General features: G+C 42.5%; 1 protein-coding gene across 2 annotated transcripts in view; it reads left to right on the forward strand.

Moving 5' to 3' along the window:
• BAHD1 (bromo adjacent homology domain containing 1) overlaps positions 1-23,416 on the forward strand; it is a 620,342-nt gene that overhangs the window by 90,548 nt on the left and 506,378 nt on the right. The window contains exon 1 of one of the 2 annotated variants that reach the window (XM_086937408.1): positions 5,171-5,946. The exons of the other annotated variant lie outside the window; for it this stretch is intronic. The gene's annotated coding sequence lies outside the window, so the exon portion shown is untranslated. Of the gene's footprint in view, positions 1-5,170; positions 5,947-23,416 lie in introns of those variants that run through there. 2 annotated transcript variants of the gene reach the window in all.

A 23,416-nucleotide genomic window follows, 5' to 3' on the forward strand; every position in this document is an offset into this window, starting at 1 on the left:
TCTGCATATATGGTTTATGCCTTGTGTGTTTTTCATGTGCAGTAGTTAGAAACAAAGGTTTATAAGCATATCCAGAACTAAAGGTACACTTTTTTCTTCTCTTTAATTTCACTGCAAGGATAACATCGAAATGGAGAAACCTCTTCCTGTACCCCCTTCCAAGTATGGAAGTCATCCATTCCCCTTCCCACTCTTGAGGGGGAGTTATTCAAGCCTTTTGCTGGAGTAAAAAAAGTATGACTATGAAAAGACTTTTCTTCAAGCAGTTTTCTAGTGAAGAAGAAACACAAGTAGTCCAAGTATGACTTGGCCCCTTTCGCCCCACTCCTGATCTCCAGAGAAGGCAAGAGGGCATTACCCTTCCTCCAGGTCACTCTCCCGTTCCACTGAGGAGCCGATTCTATTTCCTGTCCCATTGCAGCCCAAGTTCCCGTGTCCATTGGCAATGTCACAGCAAGTAGAGGCCTTTTGTAAGGCATGCTGCAGAACTCTGGCTTCCATATGGCTTCCTCTGGTCCATCTTTGGGCCCCAAGGATCCACAGGGAATCCCAGTTATGTTTCCACTGGTAGGCTGACTCTTAGCAAAGCCTGGGCCCCTTGAACCTGTTTCAGGTTCTGTGCTGGGACCAGCTCTGAAATCTATGCTGAATCCTCGAGCTGATGCAGGCACCAGGGCACAGGCACCAGAAGACGAACTGCTGTCTATTATGGTGTCCAACTTGAGCCGGCATGGTCTTCACCTTGACCCGACAATATCTTGATGTGATATAACCTCTGCTTAACTCATCTGACTCCAATACAATTCCCATGCTATGCAGTAATGCACAAGCATTGCACTAGCTTTTTGGCTCATACTCTGACCAGAGCCAGCCTAATGGAGACAATAGTGGTGGAAATGAAGAAGGATTGGTCCCATCCTATGATGATGATGATGAGTAATGAGGAGGGCTGCTGAGGTCCTTGCCCATCACCTCTCCACTGTCGAAGTAAGAACTAACACATGGACAGAGATCCTACAGCCTGGCACTGACTAAAACATTGTTGCCGGTCAATGAAGCCCTCACTGACAAGTCGCTGTGCACTCTGGCAAAACCATGCTCTGGCCCCACAAAAAAACCATGCCATACCAAGATTTCCTCCCGTAGCACCAAACACCTGAAAGTCTGTTGTTCCAGGCATCCACCAGTAAAGTCAACCCTAATGCCTTTCTTACCATGCCCCTTGACGGAGTCAGAACGAGTAGACAACTTCAGAAAACATATGTTCTCCTTAGTCAGCCTCGCCTTGAGGTCTGTCAACATGAGCTGTTTATTAGGCCACTACACCCACACACTGTGGATCATGATGGGTGATGGCATCATGCCTGCAGTCCCTGAAGACTTGTAGGCCTCTCTAGCCCAAACTATTCAGGATGCAGCCAAATTTGTCATCCACTTGGGTCTGGACACCATACAATGTCTAGGTAGGGCTATGGGAATCAGTATGGTGCATCAACCAAACGATATATGGAATACGATCCATTTTCCCCAAGATAGAGCGTTTTTTTGACCGCTCTTGATAACCCCTGATTCCTTTACACAGATGTTCAATTATACTGTTAATATGGGAACTGTTTAAAATAAGTCCATCAGCAACGATTTTATTTTTAGGTAGCATAACACGTTCATTGCAGTGTAATTAAGAGGCAATAATATTGTCGACTCATTGTCAGTCAATCTCAGGAGGAATGAAAGGTGCCTAAGGAATTGATCTTGCGATTTGCCTGTCTCACTCTTCAACATTAGGCGCGTTGGCTTACTGAGCCTCATATTTTTAGACCTGTAAGTGTGCAACCTCAAACAAGTATATGTTGCAACGTCCCAAGGGACAGACTGAAAATGTACCTTGAGTCAAAAATGAGTCAGGAATGTCTTTATTGACTTGAAAATATAAATATCCTGTGATCCTATTGTCCTAAAAAAATAGCAAAATTGGTTGTTGCATTGAAAAAAAAATGTTTTAACTAGTTCTAATGTGCTTTGTACTAAAATCTGTAGAAGCTATCGACACACTCAATTCCCTTTTGAGAGATCACTGCCAGTAGCCTAATAGGCAGTGTCAAATTCAAATAACAAGTGTCTCTTCCCAAGGACCAAGGCAAATACAGTCAGATCCAGATTCATAGACTTGGAACTGAGGAAGGTGGACTATCCTCAGGCTTGGGAACTGATGTTGCAGGAGTGCCCATCTATGGGCAGCGAAGAGTTAGTTCTGCTTTCTGTTGATGAAGATAATTCTGGGTAGTAATGAATAAGTAATGTATGAGACAAGCACTGGTTTAGTAATTGAACTGGAATAGGCTCCTACAAAAGCAAAAGTAGCAGGGTTGCCGGATGCATTACCCCACCAAAAATGCACTCACCATTCGGTAATATTATAGTATTTTTAGTGCTGTTCTTTATCTCCAGTGGTTTTATTTTTTATAAATCAGTTATTCCATATGCAAGCAGGTTCACTTAGTGTCATATGCTATTTATTTAAAGTATTGATGGAGGGGAATAGTATCATGCCCTACTTGAGGCTTCGCCTCTCACGAGTCATGGCACTCACCACACTCACCAATGGTAATAAATAGCATATTACACTATTTGCATCTGCATATATACGTTCTTAGGCCATACACTGACCCCCAGGAACTTATACATTTATAACATTATTTGTTGTTGCATTTTTATACGCAAAAACCTGAGTCAGTCGGTTGTTGTTGTTGCGAAAGGGGGCTGTTTTTCAACAGCCCGGGCCCAGGGGTTTAGTGGCACCACATCTTCCCTTTGCACTGTTCAACTGACAGGAGCAAGTGGTTGCGCTGTGTGTTGTTTTGTCTGTACTTCCTGTGACATAGTGTGAATAGGGCTCCAGAAATTATTACAATCCATCTCTAGAACTGCATGCTAGGGCTTTAAATGGAACGGCACTTCTTATTTTTTTGTCAGTCTGAGTACCGGCACTTCTGTACTGCCGAAGAGAGTACCGGTACTCGTGGAACCTGTCTCTGACAGCCAAGGCGCTTCTATAGCCCTGAGCTGAATTCAGCGTGAGCTCATTTGCATAATGTGCTGTGTTCACCAGCAAACTGTGTTTGACAGAGCAGGGGCCATCCAAGCCTTGTGCTGTCAATAACACTCACACTATCCTGTGCATTTGTGCAAACACGGAATCGAGGCAGCCCGCTCACAGCGGCAGTTAAGAAAGCCCTGGGAGGTAAAGAGTTTAAAATGGCTTTAATCCTAGCCGCGTCTTTGTGTGAGTGTCTGATTAGGTCAGTGTTTTTGCCTGCTGTTTTTGTGGGAGAGAAAAGCGAGAGAAAGAAGGGCATCAGGACACTCAGGAAATGTGTGGAATGATTTTTGTCTGCATGTCTGGTTGTGTTTTTTATGTGTGTACACGCTGGATAATAAGTATCATCAGGCCTTTAAGTGGGATAAAAAAACTGGGGGAGTCACTCAATGGGACGTGGTCGATGTAATTAAGGGGGTGGCTGAAAAACACCCGAGCTAAAAATCTGTGCTTTGCATAGTTTGCCGCTGGACTGGTATTTTGCTGTTCCTATCATTGCATCCAGATATATGCTATTCAACAATTTAACATTACACATACAGCAAGCCAGGACTATTAGCTTTGCCAATGGTTGTTAGTTTAATAAGATACATTAGCAACAACTATGGCTTCGTTGTATATAGTATTGAAAATATTTTATTTTCCCCATCCTGGCGAGGAAATTGTTTGTTCAATGGAGGCTTGGCACACTCCCTACTAACTCATTCACCTGCAATTGGACCAATGGGGGTGATAAAATATGTCCCTGCTGTAACATCCATGTGGAAGATGACCTCCACATCTTGTTTGTGTGCCCTGCATATCAAAGGCCCAGAAAATATTGGATAGCGCCGCTATGTAAGAACCTAGGGTTCAGAGAGTATGCACAGGCATACAGGATCTTGAAAACCAGCACCTTGGGCCACATTGTGTTCGCTGTATCCAAATTTCTTATGGCTATATGGCTGATTATAAAGAAAAAGTCCTCTGAAGCCCCCTGAACTTTTTTAATGTTATTATAATTCCTTCCTCACTGGTGATAGAGTATTTTATTCAATGTATCGTAAAATGTATTTTAATGTATGTAATGTCTTGTACTGCATCTTTTATGGTCTATATGGCCGAAATAAAGAATTTTTGGATTGGATTGGATTGGAAAATATTTCGGTTCTGAAACGATGAGCCTGTGAAAGAACTAAAAACGAGTCTCCTTGAAGTTACTTTAAAGACTTTGAGCAGCACTACTGCTGCACAGTTGACACTATTTTTCGAGAGCCCGATAGGGACCCGTCTCCGCATCTGCTTTATAGAATAGCCGGAGCTGAACACCGGCAGAACCCGGTTCACTTAAAGCCCTGAGCATCGTCATGTCTTGCCCTTAGTAACACCTCTACCTATGAGTGCTTGCACTTATTTTTTCCATTTGGTTTATGTTTTCCATTTGGCTTGGGAAACTAGGCAGCTATGTAAACCCTGCACCATCTATAACCTTACTACCTCCGAGTCCGAGAAAACCTGTCAGGGAAACCGGAGCCCCTTTTCACTGCTCGGGTGACGGCATGGCAGGAGACACCCTCCGCCCTCCCTCCTTGCTCTGTTACACAACTTTCGCTTTCAGGGGTCTGTTTAGACTCCCTCGGCATACCTGAAAACGAGCCTGTGCTTTCCACCGCACAGGTCAGCCATTCGGCGCACACAATTTTTTCAATTTTTTTTTGGAATGCATTTTTATAAAGCGCGGCTTTACCCGAAGGTGTCAGAGCACTGTACAATAGAACCAGTTACGTTACAAATAAAGGCGTAAAAGGCGCGTCAGGTTTGAGCTTCGCTTCCGAACAGTGGCGTAATATCACCCCCTCGGTAAAAGGGGGGGGGGGTGCGAACTCCAGGGGGGGCCCCCTCAGCAATAGTGCCAGGTGGTGAGCCAGGGAGGGGGGCTCCGCGGGGGTCATGTTTCTTTACGTCACTGCTTCCGAAAGATCAGCGCTGCGAGGCATACAAGATGCGTCAGATCCAATTACACAGACCCCGCCCACTCTCATAGGGACTCACACAGATCATGCCACCGCCCAGCACGCAGCTGTTGGTGCGTACGTGTGCGAGCATCCGGTGAGTACAACTGCAGGTCTCGGGTGTCTGTCAGCGCAGACCGGGCAGCCCCCAGAGGTGTGCCCTGCGGGCGCCCGCACCAGCTCCGACCACGAGCCGCGCAGACGGAAGTGGTGGTGGTTCGTCCCCTCCCCGCGCTTATCTTTCGTGTGGCATCAGGGTGGTGCTATCGGCGACTGTGAAAGTTAGGCCTGCATTCGCAGCTACAATTTTCCACTCTTGTAAGCAGGATTCGTAGGCAACATGCCTGCCACAGACCAGGAGCCCAGCTGGCTGCTTTCATCACGGACATCTGAACCCCTCAGGCTTTCGTTTTACTCACTACCCCGCAGAGTATTTCCCTGCCTTGTTGTTGTAAAAGGCAGGACTGAGACCTTGCACTTGAGCGCCTCCGCGTTTGTGTTCACTGCAGGAGTATAAGGTGCAAGACAGGGAAAAGGTGTCAGGAAGCGCTGCTGCTGAACTTATTGCTGATGCAGCCAGACGCGGCCGTGAAATGGAAAATGTAAGAAGACGCGCATTTAGAGAACTTGTGTGAGCACGTGTGTCCAACACGAACACATCCTCAACCACAATAGATCTCTGCGTGAGTTTTCTGTAGTGCTCTGTTAAATATCCGTTAACCTCCGGCACATTTTATATCTGAAATGGTGGACCACTGTAGAAGGGATGAAAAACGCAGAGGCTGACTTACACATGCCTGCAGGCATGAGCAGTACAATAGATAATGCCTTAGGCCGGGGGATGATGTTAATAAAAAGGTAAGATGCTGAGATTCGGACTCACACGGTTGTGAAGTTAGTGTGAGAGACAACGTTGTACCGAAATGCGATACAGTCAATAACTGCGGACAGACTGGAAGGTGACATTTGAACAGGATGGGGATTCTATGCAAATTATGTCCTGGCTTGCTTCTTTTTTTGCATACTGTCCTCTGACACTGTGACGGGATTATTTATGTTTTTTTTGGGGTCAAATGTTACGAATGCTGAAAAATAACGTTATAGAATAACACGTGCATTTCCCTTCAAAGTTGGAGCTCTGGGTTCCAACGCTAGCTTTAGAACTGGTACCAAAATCATGTGATTCTAGGGGAAAGAAGTTAGCTTCCTTTGCCTCAAACTGTAAGTACGTGTTCTGTAGATATAGAAAAAAAACTACAGTACTCTACTGCCTAGTAGTGTGCTGTCGGTGTCCCCAACTCCCTCCACAGACCAGACACAAAATTCTGGGTCTTCTTGATGCCCATCACGACCTTTAAATGTATCCTTTTAATCATCCTGTGCACAGGCTTTGAACTCTGAAAAGCATTCCTGTTCAACATGCTCATCATGACTGATTCGATAAACCATGTAGCCAACATCTCTCTCCCTTTCTTGCATATAAATATGCTGACAGTTCAGCGTCCCCACCGCCTCTTGGAGCCGTCTGATGCAATTTTTGTTATAAGAGAAATGTAAAAAATAAGACTATCTGGAAAGAGTAAAGGCATGCCAAAAAGGCCCCCAAGGCCTACAATGGTGGCAAGTCACACAACCTTGGTGCCAAAAGAAGGTTTTGTTGTAAACTGAGATCCAGAGATTATCAACAAGCTTGGCTCAAGGACTGAAAAGGATGAGGGGTTTCTGCATTCAAATAACCAGAAACCAACCCATGGAGGGTCTTCTGGAACACCCATTAAATATTGAAGGTGGCCATTGCCCAAACCAGCAGCCAATGAATGACTCTATGGGTGTTGATGATTGATAATTTTCTAGTCAATCGAAGAACCAGTTAATTTGCACTCTTTCGAGTCATGAATATTGTTTGAAGGAATTAGCCCTGTTTAATTGGAACTGTGCTAGAGAACCCAACCACTGTGGCCTGATTTTCCTTTGGCATGGGAGTAGAGAAATTTAAATTAGTTACAAATAAGATGGCAACTTGTGCATTCACGCTAAGGACATCGACTCAAAAATCACCAAGATGTTTTGGATAATGTGCAACCAAAGAAAAAGAAAAGATACACCGAATGGGTCGTTTGCAATAAGAGTTTTTAGACGCATGACCAGAATTTTGGTGCTGTTGTAAATCAACTAAAAGTAATTGTTACTCATCCAGTACTACTATAAGGGAAACTTCATTGATGATGTGACAGATTGATCACGATGAGCAAAGAAATGGAGCCAAACGTTTGTGCCATCCTCCTTTCATTGAAATCACAAGCGGTGATCTCTTAACAGGTCCTTCGAAATTCATCTCCATGCATCTTAAAGTGTAAGGACCTAATGCAAGTCCTAAGGTTTCTTTCATGAGATGCACACCTACGGAGCTAAAACTGGGAGTAAAATTTATTTTCTCTCTGTTTAGGATTGAGGCCAATTTAAGCTATTCAGGACATGTCACAACAACAAAGTCTCAAGACACTGAAGCAAGATAAAGTGTACTGCTATCATTCGGATTAGCATGCCTTTCAAAATCCTCATCAGTGCCTACCTCAGATCTTAACTCCATCAGATCACACCACCCACCTGGAGGGTTTTAAGAAATGAAAGACTTCGCCCATATGTATCTTTTTAGGAAACAGTGTTGCCTGTTTTTAGTAACTTGGATCTTTGAGTTGCTTTAGACTATATTCTAGGTATGATTTCAGCCAGGTCTTGTGGAGTGTTGCACATCTGATGCACAACATAGATTATGGTGATGTTGTGCAGTTTATTGTTCGCTTATTGGTTGCACTGTTCCAGGAGACTGGGGTTTTCAATTTTTAGCATGCCGGGAAATAACATGATGGGAATTGGCTCAGTGTATTACTGTTTATTTAAAATGCAGTCCTTTTCATAAAAAAAGTAAAGATGCTGATAGCAATTACCATATTTTGAGGATATTTCCCTTTGGGGTGGACCAAAGACACAGTATTGATTCAGATCTGTGGACAGTGGTTCAAACCAGCTACTTCAAAGCTTTCTTTTTTTCTCTGATAAATCATTTGAGTTGATCACAGGCAGTTCAGTCAAGGAGTATGCATTGTTACCAGTTGTAAGATTCCTCAACCTGTGTGGATGACTTTGGGAACACTTATGCTCTTCATATAGTTCAAGAAACAAACTTTAAAAGAGTAAAGTCTCAAGAAAACAATGCACAACGGTTTTGAATTGGTGATTACAATTTCCGGGGCATGAATGGTAATGCAAAATGGTAAACTTTAGGAAGGTTTATGTGCAGCAATTAGTTGTATGTGCCATGTGTGTATCTCAAGTACCAAACACTCTTGTAAAGATATGTAGTTGTATGTTGTACTCTTTCTCTTTTTTTTCATGATCTTGACAGAGCATAAATTAACCTGTAATAAAATCGCCTGAGTATTTGTTGACCGCTTGGAGATCGTTAGCATAGTAAGGCTGATAAAACTACGCACAGTAGCAGCAATGGGGTTTATACAAAGTGTACTAATCCAGAATAAAATAAATACATTGCTTGTTTTTGTGCATGTCCCAGGTTATTTTGATGAGTTTCTGGATGTTTATGTACAAATTGGAGAACTGTTTGGAAACTAAATTATATCTGAAAGTAGACTCTACTATGAGCAAGGCTAGTTTGATTGTGTATGGCAGTACGTGAAAAACACATTTTCAAATTTCCAGAAGGCAGGATCGTATTGCCATCGAGTGAAGGAGCTTCGGGCAACATATACAACTTTATTCCCAATCAGGAAGGGATTTCAAGGAAAAATATTCTCAGATACAAACATTGGCAATGTGAAATTGTTTTGCAAAATTGTATTTGGTATATCTGCTATTAAAAGATTGGTGCCCTATGTACTAATATTGCCTAGTGCGTCAAAAAATATACACACAAACTCTATAATGAAAGAGGTGCTAATGAGTACTAATGTATTTGTCTTTCAATAATTCATGTTGGTTTTGATTCCAACGATTTTGAGACTGTATTGGTAAACTCTAAACTCATGAATTTACAGGGTTGAATAATCTCCAATTAGGGATTTTTAAATGTAATGTGTCAAAGTAAAGTGCATTACTGTCAATGGTGTTTACGGTTCGGCTGACGAAATTCAAAGTTTTATTATAATCTATTATTTGTATAGCACTTAATACACCTATGTGGGGCGCTGATGCCCTTGTATACCAGATAGCACGCTACATTGTGTGGTTGGAAGAGTGTTGTGTTTGAGCTTGTGTGGGAAGTATGTCCATCCATGTTGTGCATGATATCCACCGTAGTGCAGTGTTCATGTCACAAGAAGCAACACTTAGCAGTATGATGAATGAGGAAGTGTGAGAGATAGTAGCATATTTTTTAAATGCGTGTTATGCTGGTGGCTCTAGTTAGCTCTGTAGGTCATTTTAATTATAATAGAAGGGCCTTAACTAAGAATGCAAACCAGCCCAGCCCCATCGTTATTTATTGTGTTGGTAGTTTATCTTGTATGTTCTCTATCCAATTTATTATGCTGCCTGTAGGAGGTCACTCACAATGTGATACGGAAGAGATATCAAGCACCAATAAAGATTGAGAGAGATCCGACATCTGCCGGGTAAACTTGCATTACAATCTTTCTCTTCATTTTTATCATTATGAGATGTCAATTGAAGAGATTTGCTAAAATGGACTGCATTATTTGCAACCCTTTTGTTATTAAAGCTCATCACTTCTCAGAGTAGATGGACAATGTTGGAGTCCCCCATTGACCAGCAATTTTTGGCAGAGCTATTTGATCTTGACAGGGCTGCCTGGTTCATGTTGAGTGGTTACTTAAGCTTGATGTTACAGCCTGGATCTGTGTCAGTCATTTGCCAACAAAGTTCAACAGATCCTTTCATACATAGTGTGCCTGTACCATTGATGATGAGGGATCGAGTACTACATTGATATATGATATGGTATCAAGGTTTTTATCAATTTGATACTGTGTGGATGTCATAAAGGCTAGATTAACTCTATTCCCTCTGGTTGTTAGAGGTGAAAGGTAGGGTAGACAGTTTTTTGTATGGTTGGGAGTTATATTGTCAGAGTCCCATCTGTCATTCGGAACGTAATGGGTCTTTAGGTGTAGAGCAGCAGTGGGTACTTATACTGTTGATCAGAGAGGCGTAGTTATTATAGTCCATCCATATTTCATGGCAATTGTGAGGTTGTGTTGGCTGGAGCACTCCAAATTGGACAGAATGTCGTCTTCCTGGTACGATGTGCTGCTTCGTGCTGTTCCGTAGCTCCTTACTGTGCTTATATTAGTAGAAAGATTATCATTCTGGGTTCTATCCTAGGGTCAGCTGTTGATGTGATTATCTCGAGAACACCATGTTTTAACCTCTCTCCTGGACCTTAGCTGCTCCAGGTTGCTTCATCTTGGCAGGCAATGCAATGCAGAGCTTGGAAGTTCTTACAGTGAATGTGGAGCCTCTTATGGGTTACTTATGGTAAAAGGGGTATGTTAATTTGTGGTGCTAGTCTGAAGCACTGTTATATTTAGTTTTGTAATGCTTACATTTAATTTGTAGGTACAGTCATCCATTTTATTGGGATGCTATGTGGACGATTAAAAGTGCTTTGAACATCGTTCTACAGATAGCCAGTGAAGTGTTTGTAGGGCGAGCGGTGGCTAGGGCTTAGACAGCAGAGAAGACTTGCTGCATTGTTTTATATTTAGTTGATTTTTGAATATTGAGAAGTAGGGGGCGCAATGTTATAGGCTATTGGCATAATGAAGTTTGGAGATCGCTAGAGTGAGGCTAGCCTGCAGTTTCTTGCTTTTTGGTGGCAATGTATGTTCATTTCTTTGGGGCTCAAAGTATGAAATGCACTCAGCCCTAGTAGGTTAATGTCCTTCTTCAGTACCAGAAGTGTTTACCTGGTTTATTTCAAACAGATTAGAAGAGGGGCACCATCTGTTGAATCAGTTTCCCACTGTCGGTGCATGTTTTAGACAGATAGTTTCATTGGGATTTTATTTTGAAAACATTTGGTTAAAGAAGGCAGTGTAAGAGGCAGCACTTCATGTGATTACTTTGTAGAATTAAACAAACATGTCCACTGTTCAACTTTGGAGTATGAACATACTAACCTCACTGTCTAGGTACAATTGTGGAGATATGAGCCTGCATATCAAAGACCATTGCCAGTTAGGATATAGTTAGATGATATGCTTTCTGTATCTTCCAGAACAGGGCCCGGGAGTATGTTTTCTAGATTCACTGACACTAAGGGCGTTGCAAGTGTTCCAACATGAAACAGAAATTCAGTTGGACTGCAACCACTCCGTAACCCACTGAGCGGGTCTTGAGTGACATGTGTTTAAGGTAATTATCAATTCTGTAAAATGTCACAGGGATATTTAATGGAATCTAAACCCTCTTTCATAATAGATGGGTACACTCAAGAAGTCTTAAGAAACTAATGATCTATTATAAAAATGTATTTTAAATCAAAATCCTACCATATTGTCCTAGTGCACACAATATGTATAGTAACTAAAATAAAAACAACCAGAATCTGCAATGTTTACAAGAAGTGTGAACATCAGGAAATATTGCAACATTTTGGCTGTCTAACTTTATATCAATCTCGCGCTCTTATCTGTGGTTTACTAAGCTAAACACAGTACCACATGAAAAGGCTAATTCAAGTCTTAAAGAAGGTTTACACCCGCATATCTGCTCTGAACAGTGATGCTTTTGTTCAGTATAATAGCATTGTCAGCTGTTCTTGTATGCATTGGCTGATAAGCTCAGCAAGCTAATGCTAAATGCACCTTCCATTCAGCCTTAAGCAAAAGTAGGTGAAATGATTCTGCATGGCCTGTCTCGGTCTTCTGCCAAGAAGTTCTTTTGCTCCTCACCTCTGTTCTTAACTTGTATAACATCATCAGGTTATTGTTGAATCTTTCTGAATAAATTAGCAGAAAACGCCCCTGATCCACTTTTCATTCTGTGCCTTTGCATAATAATATGAAACAAAAAAAATGAATTATCAGCATCCATGAAATCTTGTTCAAAACTCATAAACAGTTATTTAGAACAGAGTATTAAAATCAGATTAAATACTGTGATTATATCCAAGCAGACCTGATTATCATTTTGCAGAGAACAATGACATCAATAAATGTGCATTCTATATTTGTCACATTCCTCAATAACCAAGATAAGCAACTTAAGAAGGGGGATACCAAGAAGGGAAAAAACAAAATAATTAAAACAGAATGGCCTTAACTAAGGCTGCATACCAGCTCCAAAGTTATTTAGGTATAATTGTGGACTTTACACAAATAAAGGGGACGTGGGGCATCCTAACATTGGATTGAGGCGCATTAGCCAAATGCCAAAAATAATGGCATTTGGAAAAGCAAACAGGAAGTGACATTGAAGAACAAATCCTTTTATTCTTAAAAAGAAATTTCATGTAAACATCTTAGGTTTTACTTTTCACCAAAAATAGTTTGGTTAGTTGAAAGTGTGCATTGCGGAGTATACTTAATATTAAACTTATTCAGGAGTATGGCGAGCAAAATGTACTTCTCTTGCTGAAGACCTATTCTTCGACGGTGGTTCGTCTACTTTTGTAGGTTAGAAAAATTTGGAAGCCCAAAAATCACATGTAGTTTAGCGGTATGTTTTGGCTTTCTCTATGTCTGTGTTTGGTCTCTGTAATGATTTTGGCCTATTGTCCCTGGCCTTCTCAACTGTGAAGAAATTCATGTCTTCTTTTCAATCTGTATGTGAGGGAAGGCTAGCATGAATTCACCAAGCCAAGCTTTTTGAGAAGAGGATACTTTGATTCTGCACTTCAGCTAACTTGTTTCACTAAGTATAGTAATATTCAATATTCTCAGATTAAAAAAAAAAGAATAATTGCTAGCTTGGAAAAATGCATGGAAATTTGAAACTGAATGAAAGAGAGGCTTTGCATCAAATATATTGTAACCATTATACCAGGCGTATCAGACAGAATTTCAGTGTTATCCTGCTCATTTGCCGCCTTCAGTGTGGAGGAGAGGCATTTTGAAAACCCATCTAGCTTTGGTCATCTGTCTAACAGAACTGTATAACCGAGTCCTAAGCAGAGTAAGATTTTACTAGTGCACGAGAGGACTGTAAAAGGGATTTTCCTCATATTTTACTTGTGTATCAGTTAAGTGAACATTTTTTAAATTTATTCTCTTGTAGGATTCCCGAATTTCCTCGTGTTCAATTAAATAGTTTAATATTTTGCCTTGTTATCATTTACGTTCTGTTTACTTTACACATATTTATCTGGTAGTTACGTTGTAATTGGTTAGGGAGTTGGGAATGTATTTTGTCACTCTGAGTAGCTGTTTAAGGATTTGAAAACACAATGTGTGGTGCTTTTATTCATTAATGTTCCAATTGGTATAGAATTTACTTTCGATAGTTGACTATTTTGTAGGTTCTGTCAACTCAAATTGCCACGGATGCAGCTCATATTCATTTTATTTGATATTTGCAAGCTAAAATTTGAGACTATCAAATCCGGTACAGTATATATCTTTTATTTGTTAAGCATTAGATGCATCCTAATTAAGTAAATTGCTATCTTGGAGATCAGACAAAATGTGCTATTTTTTTTATTTTTTTATTAACAAGATATTTTGTAGTTTGGCAAAAAAATCGCCACATGAGTCAGACTAACAATCTTGAACTTGGCTCAGAACACTGCGGACAACCAGTATAGTGACCTAGAGAAGGAAGAAAGAGTGTCTCGTACAAGCACAGCTGATTGGTTTAGCAGCAGCACCAGAGAGCCCTGCATCAAATAGGAGACCAAACTTTAGAGATTACCTTGTCACCATTTGTTTGTGTGTAGGATTAAGAGGAAAGGTACGACCAAAACAGTGCACAGAGCAGAGGCACCCAGGACAACCAATCACCAAGTAAATCTGTTGCATTCAGATTAACTACAAGTAGTCATATTTTATGGGGCTCTCTTGAAAGTCTGTCAATGGTTCTGGCCGTTCTTGACCTACACTGGACACCCCTGGTAAAGAAGATTGCATTATTTATGTTAAGTTTTTCGTATTTACACCAACTAAAAACCTATGGCAAAGATATTTTGTGGGATAACCACCCATAGTTAAAATCCCTCATTTTTACTAGTTTTTGATACCCTGTTCTACAAGGCAAAGAGAGCATTTTCTGTTTGGGTGTCTGTAAGAGGTGGTCATGGTTAATGATGCCCAACTGGAGGTCAAAGAAACCAAAACAGGTATTGACATACCACCACAGGTCATCCGAAACGCTGCAGCCAGACTCATTCTTAATATATCAATGCCTCCTCATATTACAGATCATCAGAGAGAACTTAAGTGGCTCCCTGTCCCAAAAAGAATCAGATTCAAAGCTGGGATGATTACATTCACAACTCTTGCCTTTTATAGGACTTGCCTACATTCAACATGTGTTCCACAGCTACACGACTGTAAGGTCTCTCAGGTCTTCAGACGCCAACTTCTTGGCAATCACTGGAATTCAGGGCTCTGGATTGGGTGGATGCTTTTCTGACCCTAGGTGCAAAACACTGGCACTCACTCCTTAGCAACTTACGCCTCCCATCCGCAAAATACTGGACCTCACTCCTAAGTGACTAATACCTCACTACTCATGAATCTTTATTTTGCAGTTAACTAAAAACTTGCATTCAGTTCGGGCTCCAGCCAGCAGTACTAGCTTCTCCACACCAGGATGCCTTAACCAAGGCAGCTGTTCAAACTTTATTAAAAAAAAAAGTAATTAAGTAATTGATTCATACTTTCACTTTGGCATGCTTACACTTCATGTACAGATATTGTAGAGTTCCGTGATTATTCTCGTATACCTCTTCCGTTTTTCATTTGTGAATGGTAGTATCTTTAGTTGGCTATTTGCACTCTCTTTGAAAATCACTCTCGCTCGGAGGTATTAAAACTCTGTGTAAAAGCGCTTGGAATGTTGCTTTTTCACACCTGCAAGGGGAAAGAGGGCGCACTGGAGTCATATGGGCGATAAAAGAAAAATGCACTATTCACAGCAGTTTCCATTGTGCAACAAAGAGCCTTATATCCCTAAATCCAGGTCAGACGTGAGAGACATTCTCAGCCTGAGAAGTCATTGCTTTTGGCAACGTTAAGACATTAAATTACAGGTTCCGTCTAACCGAAGGAAAGCATTTCGCTGAATGCATTTTTAGAATACCTAACGCGAAAGGGCTTTAAAAAATGCACACGTCTAGATCGCAAACACAGAGCCTGCCCTCCTGAGGATGGAGCGTTCCTCACGCTGACGTAAATAGGTGGCGGCAAAATCAAAACCGCTTCTTGGCTCTCGACATTCATTAGGGAGTAGAAGTGATTTAAAGAATCTTGAACTCTCTGCCTCCGCCGAACCACCTGGCTAGTCATGAAGGACTCGAGCGCCTCCTGTTTGACAGACACATCGGTTAATTACCCTCAACCATACTTAAGTACTCTCTCCACCAGGATCTGAACTACCTCATTATGTGACCTCCCCATCTCAATCGATGCTTTAACTGTGTACCTTTGACCAAATCTCTTGTAATTGTCTCATGGGGTAACTCCTGCGCGCGTCTACCGATGAAAACGCCCGAGTTTAATTACTGTAACTGGAACCCGCTGTGACCCATGTATCCTGCTACTGTTGTACAGCGCTGTGAGGCCTTCGGGACATGTCCACGCTATTTAAAATTGCAAAAACAACAGACATCTGACCTACAGTAGAACTACACCACACACTAATGAAGATGCCAACTTCATCATATACACACAAGGAAGCCTTGTCCATTTGAATAGCATCCTGACCTGGAAACCACCACTGGTGACGTGGTTCTGTCTTGAAGCTCGTTTGTGAAGGGTCAGTTGTTGCACAGCTACCAGAGTAATACCAACAGCAGCAAAATGTTGCAGAACAGTAGGCTCCCGGCGCTGTAGAGGAATGGCAGTTATGTACAAATAAGTCTTTTTTGGGGCCCCTTAATTATGGCCCATTCATATGAAGATATCAAAGTATGAGTTATCAAATTGTTTCTCACTCCTCATTCGTGTCCTTTTTTGTAAAGAAACCTTCTTTGTCATTAGATAGACTGGTCTTCGTTTTATGTGCATGTATAACCAAATACAAAGTTCAATTCAGATGCCACAAAAACAGCTGACGTGTTTGGCAGCATGAACTTGCATTGTCAGGGCAGTGTGTTACGAGTCAGTTTAGGTTCAGTGGTACAACAGCCGATCACATCAGAGACTTTGATACAAGTCTTCTCTGAACTCTTGATGGAGTGGTGTATTGTGTTTGTATTGTTTGGAAGTGTCTTATCCCGGTGTCCTTCAGACGCGGGAATGTCATACTACTAACACAGCCTTATCATGGGTGAGACCCGAGGCATAGCTAGAGCTTGTGCCGCCGGGGGCTAACCCTTTGATTGCCGCCCCTCGGGAGAGGTTGGGGCGCGGAAAAAGGACGGCGAGCACTTGAAAGAGGTGCGAGAGAAGCGTAGTATCGCCGCTAATAGTTACCTCGATCATGCAAGTTACATGCACATACATGACGCGGCCAGTACAAGAGAGAAGACACAGACTGCATGATCTATCTGGGGACTCAGAAAAACCGCATGTGACATCTATCAGAAAGCTGTGTGAACAATTACCGGGTAATCCCTTCAGCACAATGCAAACATGCACATACATGACACTGTTCAGGGATCTATCATCTATAACTGACATTAAATGACCACACATCATGGTCCCCCCCCCATTAAAGCAGTGGGGACCTGCACAAACGTGATGTGCTCTGGGGATCCAAAACCAACGTAACAGTGTCGAAGCTTGTGATTCTTTACCTTTCAAAAACAGCAAATTAATTATTCACAGGGAATGACTCCCTGTGGGCCCTTAGAACTAAACACAGCACAAGGAGGTCAGTCAGCTCCACCTTGCCGAAACAGACCATATCCAAAGCCCACTCTGGTGGCCCAAAGGCATCAACCAGGGGATGTGCCCTGTCATTACTTTTAAGCAGCGGCAACCAACTCCCAGGGAATGAAAAGAAGTGTGCTCCTGGCACCCAAAACCAGCTTGTAATAGTGCATCTCTCCTTCATAGCAGCCTCAGCACACACGTATCAGAAGGTGACCAGTCAAATTTAGGAAAGAACCTTCCACTCAGCGCCACCACATGTCAATGCAATTTTCTAACTTTTGAACCAAGAGGTGGCATGTGATGAATGAAGGTGGTCTGACCAGGAAGATAGATGTCTCGTGGAATCATGGTGGAGTTATAAATAGAATTGCGGCACTCTGAGCCAACTCCCTCGGTGCTGCATCCTCTGTATACTTAGGCATGTGCCCTTCACTGTTCTGTGCCAGGCTTTCTCTTGGTAGGAGAGGCTTACAGCCTTAATGCTGGCCCCATGTCTCTTTCTCACATATAAGAGTTACCATTGCCTTGACCCTCCTGGGCCTCCTTACTTTTGAAGAGTCCTGCTCTCTCTGGGCTCCTGTGACAGGCCTCTTGTCTGTGGAAAGAGACTGCAGTCTTGCTCCATCCTGGCTCTATCCAGGTTCTTCCTGCATGTCGAAAAGGCCTTGTGTCTGTGGAGAGGTACTGAAGTATTGTGTCCTCCGGATTATATGCCAATGTGATGGCCGCTGCCCTCGCTGGTAGATTCCAGTCCGGTCTCGAATGGAACATACATGTCCCTTTATTTGTAGAAACGTCCTCCACGCGACCATTATCACCTTTGTCTGCAGCTCTGAAACTCAGGGGTGCTTTGGTTGACAGAATCTACTCCAACCAGGGGCTGCAGCTGAAGCCCTCCTGAGGTGCAGCTAATTTTCCGAAAGCATTTGACATCTTTTTCAGGGATTACTTTGTAACTATATATAAGTGAATTTAGTTCAGAAAACTGACAGAATCTACTCCAACCAGGGGCTGCAGCTGAAGCCCTCCTGAGGTGCAGCTAATTTTCCGAAAGCATTTGACATCTTTTTCAGGGATTACTTTGTAACTTTATATAAGTGAATATAGTTCAGAAAACTATCAATCTAAAAACCAAAGTAGCTGTAAACTCGAAGAATCAACAAACCCCGGCCCTTAAAAAGTGTCTTACCAAAGATCATTGTGCCTTGGATGTCAATTCATCTTTCAAGTGTTTGTTGTTCCACAAGACCACATCTGCAGACCCAGTGCACTCTACCTGCATGGTACAACCCCCACACCCCCCAGCTGAAGTGAAGCCTGCCAAATGGCTGAGGAAATGTTCGAAAAAATACTTGGTGTGTCATTAAAGCTACACATTACAATATATTTCATGAGGTGGCGCTAAATGGCTCCATGCCCAACCTGTGTATGCCAGTGGAATTATGCATATCTGCGGTAGCTCCTTTTTTTCTCGCATAAATTATGGATTTGATGCATTGTCCATCACCTGCTGCATAATGTGCAGATATTAAGAAAAATTAAAGTTTGTAGCTCAAACGGATCAAAAGTTACTAAAAACGTAGCAATATGGTTGCATACAGTGGAAGCACCTTTTCAAAGGTTAAATGATCATCTTTCAATCGCTTCGTTTTGTGTTTGCCAAATTGATACTATAGAGGTGAAATCTTTGCCCAGACAGTATTACCATGTACCAAGCATTGGCATAGCCAATAGGTCTCGCCTTTGGGACCTTATAAGTGTTTAGCCATGCAACAGTTGATGTTGTTGCACCAAGGATATTGTGCTGCATAAATAAATACTTATAAGGTCCCACAAGCGAGACCTATTGGCTATGACAATGCTTGTTATGTACCGTCAATAGACCAATTCATATGGTGAAATATGTAGAGTGAAAAATGGATATCAAGGAATCGTATGTATTTCTGAAATGGGCACAATATATGGAGTGAAGGATCAGTGGTTATTTCTGCATCTCTGAATTTGTGGGTACATGTACTAGCATATGATTTAGAGGATATTTTTCAAAATGTCTTCTTTCTTACCCTCTGGCTTACATTTAGAACTCACAAATGCATCAAAATCCCCACCCTGAGTTCTCACGTCACCCGATAAGAACAGTACCCCACTTGTTTGGGTGGGCCAAGAGACCAAACACTATAGACCCTAAAGCACTAAATTGATGGATAAGCAGTTGGGATAGCTGCGGTATTTGGGGTCATGATGTGCCGCTACCTATGCAAACCTTAGATCCACAGACCTTTTTGAAAAATAGACAACCAGGGAATTCCAGGGTGTTGTGCCCTGCGTGGTTCCCATGAGGTTTTCTTACCCACAATGCTTTATATACTCTAAACTTGGCCTGAAATCATGGCCCAAGGGGGCAGCAAGACTGAGGACCCATTTGAATGTGTGGGAGGGGGGGGGGCACCAGGAAAGGATAAAAAAAATATTGGGGTGGGCAGATCCCACCCCTATATTAAAACAAAAACAAATCCTGTTCCCGGTGACTTTTTGCTCCCCTGCCCTGGGATTGGGGGGGGGGGGGGGGCAGATCGGGGTAAGTACCTCATCTGTGGCTAAAACTCTGATATAAAAATGCTGGGGGGGCACAAGCCCTTGCCTACATGGCCTTTTCCACCATCCCTAGTTCCTGGTTAGTAGATCCCTGCTTGGGGATTGCTTTCCTATGGCCAATGGGGAGATTTCCCCCTTTCCAGCAGTACTTCTCCCAACCCAATCAGTGTACGGTGGGGTGAAGATGTGCCCCCGGAGCACTGATGCAGCAAAACTAAAATGAGTGTTTCGGCTCCTTTTACAGTCTCTTTACTGTAATGCAGTCAGTGCGCTTTGCGCGATGATCATCATTACAGTAATGGAAAAGAAAGAGACAGACTGCTAGGAAAGCTTTTCCCCAGCAGCCCGAGCTCAACATGAAATAAAGGAATACCTCTGGTTCAGAGCACCTGGGGGTCCTTTATTTACCTCCCTAGTGTCAGCCAATGGCCGACACACACCAGACCCAAGGGGTTAATTCACCACTGAACAAATTCTGTGTTTCCAAACAGATGCAGGAGCTTCAAATAGCAAATCTAGTGTGTAAAAGATTATTCCTTTTACATGCAAGAGCAAGAGGTCATCTAGCACATGTTGTATTGAAAATGGATACTTCCAATTTAAGAGATCCCAGAAGCACTTTTTCACTCTGGCCCTCAGCATAAAATTGTTGACTCGGGAGTAGCTTTTCACAGCTGTAGCTGAGTCCTACTGATTGGACACTTAAAATCAGTGCGACCTTTACAACAGGGTCTGGACTTCTGCATGCCGAAGGCTTTGTTTGACATTTGTATGAACTCTTTAATGGGTTCACAACACATCTTGCTAGATGGCTTGGGTGAGGCTCATTTCTATGCATGGCTTCTATTGTAAACTCATTTGCGCCCATATGAGAGCTCATAGGTTACTAATGTTGGTGGTTAGTGGTGCTTAAAGTAAACCCTAAAATAAATAAGAAACGCTAAACCAGCATCATGCAGGTTACACAGAAACCTTTGTTTTCATGGACATTTTAGCAGTTCAAAGTGGCCAATCAAGTACGTCAGGGCCACAAATATTGCAGCCACTATTTACATCTATAGAGTATGCCCGATGTCAGTTCAGGCAGGGTGAGCACGGTTTTAATATCTCACTTTCACCATTCACAAACTTCGTTTGTGTGTTAGTATCTTTAACCTCAAATAGCTTTAATAGATCAAGACAACAGTCCCTACATTATATCAGTCCCCCATTATCACTGCACTGCACACTTTGAGAGCCCGCCATTCCTCTTGGCTCCATCAATTCACTGTACAAGACTGCGGCTCACTGTCCTGAACCATACCCATGGTCTCTGTATGGTAACTAAAGGTGGGAAAGCCTGGAAATTGATAGAGAGAGATAAGCTAGAGCCAGTCCAGGGGTCTGACTTGGCTGTAAGAGCCAAAATACGAGCCGAGCCATGAAAAGCTTCACCATAGGAATAATACAGTGAAGGTCTCGTAAAAATATCATTAACACTCGTTCTGATTAAAAATAGGTTATTAGACTAAAGCGGATAAAAAGTATTGGAGTGGGCAAGATTACCCTGGCGGCTGCGTGGAAGAGGAGAGAGGCACCGCCCATCTCCATTTGGCACTCCCGTTTATGGAAACTGTTGAGTCTGGAGTGCATGTCTGATATCTTTAGGGATGATTTTAAGAACTTTGAGTTTCGGTGGGGACCCCTGGTTTCCTTCCTTTCATGGGGCCTCATGTCAGCAGTTTGCCCTTCCAGCGTTAGGGCCCTTCATCTTTTTCAGCTCTGAGGCCACATGGTTGTAAGAGGTTGTTCTCAATGCCTGCACATTGCCACCACCACGGGGGGCGGGGTTGGGGAGGGGTTCTTTTTCCTTTTTTTTGACAATTCCTGCAGGTTGCACTTAGTAGGGGAGCTCTTTGCTTTGCACCTAAGATCGCGGCGGATGTCGCCTTCTGACTGGGAGGCGCAGAATATTACATCTGACGACAAGAGACTGGATGACAGGCGGTACTATTGCTTGCCTTCCTTATGGGAAGGACTGCATTGCAAGCCCCGTTAGTGTTAGAAGCTGTAACCTTTAGTAAGCTGCTCTGAATGCTGGGAGTCATTATTCAGCTAGGTCTCTTCATATGTCACGGTCTATGTTGCTATAGCTCTGCCACGGAATGTTCTACCCTGCGTGGGAAGATGTCCGGGACTGTCGCATTTCACTTGTTAAAATTAATAAACATATCTTTGAAGAAAAAAAAAATAGGTTATTACCTAAATACTTGTGTTTTTCCTTTAGTACAATAATTTAAATCACTCCATTGGTTAAAGTAATAAGGCTCGATACACAGCTAAGGGCCTCATTATGATGTCGGTCGGAAAGGCTCTGAATGGCATTTGGATTTCCCTAATCATGTTTCCGACCGATTTTGCGGATAGTCGAGAGACGCTCAGACGTTCTTTATTCAGCCACGATACCAGAAAGCTGTCCCACCACCGAGGACAATGTCTACCTGCGGGTGGCACGTGAGCTGTGGGCCCGCTAAACCCGTTAGACCCAGGATTCTTGAGAGAGCCTGTTGTGGGCTATCCGGTTCCCTACTCCCAGTCGACCTCCCTAGTACTGAGAACCCTCGCACTACTGTTACACTAATAAACGGACTAATAAACTAATAAACGGACGTTTGACAAATGTGTGCCCGAGAATTCGCTGATTTAATGACGATTTTTGCACCAAAGTTATCTACCATTAGGACTCGGACTTTGTACTCTGCATGTTGAACCAGCATCATCAAATATTCAACCCCTGAAAGTGTAGTCCTGATGATATCAAGTATTAAAAATATCCAAGTCATTCTGATTTGTGGAGAATTTTACTATAAATTGTGACTCTCCTTGCGCCCTGACAAAGGAACTTTTGGATCTATTGTCCCTTTCCGAAACGCGCGTCTGCGCTTTTTTGTTGTTTGTTTGTATTGTTTGTTTTAGGCCCTTCTGGTTTTGTGATTATGTTACTGCACTTTTGCTTTGTAGTATATTTTGTGGTGATTGGTTGAGAGGATGTTTTAATGTGTGAGTCTGAGTGGGAGTTACATGTTATGTTTATTTGACTAACTGTATTGTATATAATTATATATATGTTTTTTATGGATTTGTGTTTTTCGATGGAACTGAAAAAATGAGAAAAAAATAAATGTTTTGCTTATATATTGGTTCTGTTTGGGACAATGATGTTTTATAAATATTGATGGATATGCTACCTAATGTTATATAAGTTTCTAGGAGAGGTTCTTTACATGTTCCTTGGTCCGACAGACTTGGAAACATTTCTGACCAACCAATTATGATAGAATTTAACTGTTCGGTCTTTCTGACTCGGTTCCAATGGGCTTTCTGAGACCTCAAATCGGTCGGAGCAGAATCGTACAGCTCTACGGACAGCGTTTCTTCCTGACGTATTACGATGTTGGATTTGGACAGCCTTTCCGAATCAGTCTGTCCGACATGGAACAGCTGTCAGAAACTGATTTGGGGGGCCTGTAACTGGTCCCTCTTCACCCTGAGGCCTCCAGGTGGGACCTATGGGGGTACCTAAGGGACCCCCCTTTAAAACCATGCACAGTGCGGCAGGCCTCAAGGGGTGCCTGTGACAGGGTGCAAGGTTTTCCGCAACCACCCCTTTTTTTCAATGGGAACCAGTGTTGTCAATCAGAACACAGGCTCCCATTGAAGTCAATGGGAGACTTTCCAAA

This window comes from Lissotriton vulgaris, chromosome 9 (assembly GCF_964263255.1).
Source record: "Lissotriton vulgaris chromosome 9, aLisVul1.2, whole genome shotgun sequence".
NCBI classification, from domain to species: domain Eukaryota; kingdom Metazoa; phylum Chordata; class Amphibia; order Caudata; family Salamandridae; genus Lissotriton; species Lissotriton vulgaris.